Source organism: Cavia porcellus, unplaced genomic scaffold (assembly GCF_034190915.1).
Source record: "Cavia porcellus strain 051 isolate PalLab524CR breed Dunkin Hartley unplaced genomic scaffold, mCavPor4.1 scaffold_27, whole genome shotgun sequence".
Classification (NCBI taxonomy): Eukaryota; Metazoa; Chordata; class Mammalia; order Rodentia; family Caviidae; genus Cavia; species Cavia porcellus.
Genome location: NW_026947510.1, coordinates 33,296,524 through 33,302,523, shown reverse-complemented (window position 1 = coordinate 33,302,523; position 6,000 = coordinate 33,296,524).

Below are 6,000 nucleotides of genomic sequence, written 5' to 3'. Positions count from 1 at the left end.
GATTGGACTGGAGAGCAAGACGGAAATGTCCCCTTACTGGGACCGGGCCTCTCCTTGGGGATGATTGGTGAGCTGTGTGCAGAGACAAATGCAACCCTAAAGGACATCAGACTTGTTATTTACCTTTTTTTTTTGGTTTGAGATAGAGTCTCACTGTGTAGCGCAGGCTGGCCTCAAACTCCCGGCAGACTTGCCATTCAAGGATTAGAGCGTTGGAGAGCAGCTCCGGGTAGAGTGCCTGCCCGGCACCGCAAGACCCCAGTTTGAGGTCCAGCACTGGGGAAGGAGGGAAGAGGAAGTCGCTAAAGGAGGAGCAGGGGCTGTGCAGGTGACCTGCGGGGTCCTGCCCAGTTCCCCCACAGCAGGCAGCGGCTCAGTTGTGGCAATGGGAAGAGAAAATGGTTTGCTCTATTTTCTGTTCTTCTTTCGCATTTGCATTAAACATGGTTACAACATACCCCAGCTGGCAAAGGCTGTCCTTACCTGGAGACTACTCCACCTACTCAGCCTACGGCTCAGAAACCTTGGTCTTCTGGTCACATAACTATCACTGTGCATTTTCCTTTCTTTCTTTTTGTGGTCCCAAAGAAGGTGGAACCTAGAGCCTTTGCACTGAGCTGCGTGTCCAGCTGCCCTTCCTTTCTTTTCAGTTTAGGATGGTTCAGTTCTAGTCGATAAATTGTCTGGGCTGGGTGTGAATTTTTGATCCTCCTGCCTCAGCCTCCCAGAGTTCTGGGATTATAGGCGTGTACCACCCTGCGCTGTTCAATACACATTTTTGCGGGAGAAGGAAGCATACTGAGAAACTCTAAATTCATCTCCCGTGACACAGAGAAGTCAAACTTCAATAACAGAAGTTTTGATATAGTCATGTTATCTGGAGTTTTTTTTTCATTTTTTTGTTATCTGTTTTTCTAAGTCTGCAAATATATATATATATATATATATATTTTGAGACAGGGTCTCACTGTGTAGGTCAGGCTGGCCTTGAGCTCACGTGTAACCCAGGCTATCTTCGAACTCAGTGATCCTCCTGCCTCAGCCTCCTGTGTTGAGATTACAGGTGTGTGCCACTGTGCCTGGCTACAAACATTTATTTGTCACCTAGCACATTTTTTCAGTACAGGGGATTGAACCCAGGGCCTCCACACTGAGCTACATCCCCAGCCGTGTGTATATTTATATTTTGAGACAGGATCTCATTAAGTTGCTAGATTGCCCAGACTGGGCTTGAACTTGCAATCTTCCTGCCTTGAACAGGCACAAACCACTACACCTGGCCCTCCCATCTTTTTTTTTTTTTTTTTTTTTTTTTTTGGTACCTGGAATCGAACTCATGACCTTGCATTTGCCAGGCAGACACTTATGCCGCTGAGATATATACGCTGCCCCTGGCCTGCCCATCTTTTCAAACCTTTTTCTTCTCCTGCCTAGCTGAGCAGGGCAGCAGCGTTGGACCAGAGGGTTCTCCAAGTGCTGCTTGCCAGCACAGCTCACAAAGTTTCTGGGTCAGGAGAGAAGGACAGTAGAGGACGGGAAAATAAAGAAAAGGGACAAAGCTAGGGTCAGGTGGAACCCTTGCTGCTGGGAGAAAAGGAGCTGCCCAACCCCTGTAGCATGCATATTTATACACTCAGGAGGATGACGACACTCTCAGCCCCTCTGCCTAGCACCTTGCCTGTCTGGCTCCCTGGGCACCCTGCCTTGTCAGAGCCGGACCGCTTGTTTACCTGGCTCGCTCTGGGCCCTCTGGGCTCCCAGGGTTGCCCTTGACTTAGCCCCACCAGTGGGGTCCATCTCCAGGGTCAGCTGCTCCCTGCGTCCCAGTATGCTTACTTCATTCTCCTCTCCACCCATCCCAGTTCCGAGGGTGCCGGAGCACTGTGTGGGGTGCTGCCCCTGCCTTTGACCCCCTCTGAGGGCTGTACCTTTACATCTGTGTCCCCTCAGCAGCCTCCTCCAAAGACCACGTGTCACCCTGCTGACAAATGGAGGCTCTTCTGGGAAGTTTCCTCAACTTCGGAATTTTCCAGGGCTTAAGACACCAGTTTTCTTTGTGGCACTCAGGATGCAACCCAAGCCCTTCACACTAAAGCCCCGGCCCTTTTTAGATACTTTTTTAAAAACAGGGTCTTGCTAATTTGCCAAATTGTCCAGGTTAGACTCAAACTTGCCGTCCTCCTGCCTGGGCCTCCCAGATTTCTAGAATTACAGCCGTGTGCCACCATGGCAGGCTAAGAAACTAGGTGTGTTGTTTGGTTTTTTAATGACAGACTTCCTTCCTAGTTTATGTTACTCCACTCCTTTCAAACAACACAGATGTAATGTGAACCTCCTGAAATTGCTTCTGTGGCATGTGGAGGTAGCCTGAAGCCTTTTGGATTTTCCTTGCTTTCTGGGTAACAGTTTTCTTCCTTTGAGTAGAATTCCTCTGTGTGCCCAGCACCTCTCACTGTGGGATGAGACAACTGGAGGTGCTGGCGCTGTCTGGACCGCTTCCGTCTAGCTGATGAGGTGCCTCCATCCTGAACTTGCCTCTTCACGGGTCTCCAGGGCAGGCAGCCCTGGCATGGCCCACTTGTGAGCTCATCTAGGGAAGCCTGGATGCATCCTGCCAACCTGAATTTCAATTCCAATCTAACACTACAATCACTCCAGGGCCACAAGACGAGTGGGAATTCTTTTTTTTTTTTTTTCCTTTTTCTCAAATCCATTTTATTTCAGGAAGAAAAAAAAAAAAGGAAAAACCCAATGACAAAATTTCAAAACATGTCATTCACGGGCAACAATGGTACATACATTGCACATTGTCATCATCCCCAAATCATTCACACAGAGTACAAGACATCTACATTGACTGAACAATATCGGCACAAATCTTTTCTCTAATGACCTCAGAGAAATCAGTAGTATAACTATCTTAACTGGTTTTGTATACATACATACATGCACATATACATATGTTGTTTTATTCAGCTTCTCACACTGAGACAATACGATGTTTACACATGTGTGTCTTATTTATTTCACTTATGAGTATGGTCTCAAGTTGCATCCATTTACCTATAAAAGTTTTCAGTTTATCATTCTTTATGGCTGAGTAGTACTCCATTGTATAAAAATACATATTTTTTATCCATTCCTCAGTGGATGGGCATTTAGGTGGTCTCCAAGATCTGACTATTACAAATTGTGCTGCTGTAAACATATGTGCACATATATCACTGTGGTATGATGTTTTAAATTCTTTTGGGAAGATACACAGAAGGAGAATAGCTGGGTCTGATGGGACCTCTAGTTCCAGTTTTTTCAGGACTTTCCATACTGATTTCCACAGTGGTTGAAACAGTCTCAATTCAGGGCTGAGAATTCTTTCAGTCTTACTGTAGCTTCAAGAACACGTACAGCCCAGTGCAAAGGCTCACACCTGTCATCCCAGTCACTTGGAGGACTAAGGCAAGAAGATTTCAGGTTCAAGGCCAGTCTGGGCAATTTAAAGACACTCTGTCTCAAAATAAAATACAGTGGTGGTGTTGGGGACGTAGGTGAGTGGCCAGGTGCTACCATGCTAGGCAGAGTTCCAACACCTGCATGGGAGCACGTATCTTAATGACCCCCTATGTTTAAACGCCCTGTAGTCTGTCCAGCTTCCTGAGCTCCATCTTCTTCTTGTGAATTTTATTTAATAGCAAGTAATCAGGTTTTGTTTGTTTGTTTGTTTGTTTGCTTGTTTTGGTAGCAGGGATCAAACTCATGACCTCAAGCTTGCCAGGCAGGCACTTATACCACTGAGCTAAATCTCCAGCCCAAGTAATCAGTTTTAAACAGTAGCTCTTTTTCCCATCTCATTCATCTCTAACCTGCTCTTTACTATATTAGCCTGTTGTCTATTATAGAGAAGCCTTTTTAACTTTTTTTTTTTTTTTTGTCTTTTTCCTTTTTATCGGTACCAGGGATTGAACTCACGACTGCCTGCTTGCAAGGCAGGCGCTTATGCCGCTGAGCTAAATCCCCAGCCCCTGTTACTTTATTTCTACAACATTTCAACCTTGAGAGGAGAGCCGCGAATCCTGCATCACACTACAGGCTGACCTCCGCATCCAAGAGGAGCAGGTACTGAGGGTACAGGGGGGACTGCACTGCCAGAAGAATCAGGGAAATTCTGTTTTGTTGGCCTGAATTTTCTTTTCTTTGTTTTGTTTTTGGTTTTTTTTTTTTGGAGGGGGGGGGGCTCAGGGTTTAAGTGAAAACATATGGGGTACTGGGGACTCTAAATTGCTCAAGCCTGGCGTGGTGCTGCACACCTGTAATCCCACACTCTGGAGGCTGAAGCAGAAGATCCTTGCAAATTCAAAAACAGCCTGGGCTACAAAGTGAACTCAAGGCAAGCCTGAACTGCATAGTGAGATCTTACCTGAAAAAAATCTAGATTCTCCTGCCTCAGCCTCCCCATGTACTGGGATTACAGATATGTACCACTGCACCTGACTCAAAATACTGCATTTGGCCTAGCAAGCATGAGATTGTGAGTTTGATCCAAATTAAAAAAAAATAGTGCACTTGAAGAATGGAAAAATGGTATGTACCAATTGTTATGCTCTATGCTTATCGCCCTGGTAACCGTGTACCTAGAGCACCGACCACATTGTTATAAATTAGTTATAAATTAACTGACCATGTCATCATGCTGTTCTTTTTTTAAAATTTTATTTAAAAGGAAAAAGAGAAAAAACAAAACAAAACAAAGCGGTGTAAGGGTACAAGTAATACAGAACTACAAAAAAAAAAAAAAAACAGTAAGAAATCACCAGTTAATAGATTACATATTATCATCTTAGAGATAGTTGCTCAAGTCACAGTATCAAAGCATACAAAGTGGACATTCAAACAGTGAGACTGCAAACAATTGTGTTCAATGATCCAACTAAAAATATTAATATGGTCAGCTATTTAACACCCCTAAACACACTTGCTGTTGTATCTTTTAGAGCACTTTTTTTCCTTCTCTTTTTTACAACAAAATTTACACATTTTGGGTTTTATTACTCCTCAGTTCTTATTACTTTTTGGGGGGGGGAATAAAGTCAAATATGGCAAAACAAAGCTGTCAGTCAAAACCAAGGATAGACATAGCACATGAATTAAAAATAGAGTACAAGGTTATCAACAATGGTTACCATAATGTCTCTTGTTTCCTTAAAAAGAATTGTCTATCTCATTAGGTATTATAAAGTTGAACAAAACAGTAGAGAACAAGACCAATAAAACTTAAGCATTGTAAACATTACAGGACTTCCAAAGGAGACAATAGTCAAACCAGAATGGGCATCTTAGTGAATCTTATTGCCTTCAGTGTACCCTCAAACTTGATACTATCATGCAGAATGGAACAGAGTCTAATCAGTCAAAACAAGACAGTGGGAGTATTACAGGACTTCAGTTAATAGGAAATAAAAAAATGTTACTATTATATATCCTGCTAATTTTTAAATTTTTCCCCTTAATTAAAAACCATAAAAAATAACTAAATAATTTTTTTAATGAAGAAAGGAGAGATTGAGATAAAAGAGGACATAACAATATAACAATACAGGTCAAAGCATGACTGTTTCAGCAACCTAGTGCTTCACCACCAAATAACCCGACTTAATAGTAGTTACCATAGTCTCTGTCTTTTTCCTTGAAATATTTGAATAAAACTTCATATATTATAGCTTCAACTATTTCCATATCAAAAAGCCCAGAATAAAGCCTTTCCAATTAATAAGTGAAAACTTTATAAGGCTTCAAGGCCACATAATGGGGAATCATGATTACCACATATTTTTATATATTTGAATCGTTACTTACATTAGGGAAACTATTCGGTTATTCACACATGCGAGATTGATTTATTTCACTTATGAGTATGGTCTCAAGCTGCGCCCATTTATTGATAAATATCTCAATGTGATCCTTCTTTATAGCTGAATAATACTCCATTGTATAGAAATACCACCA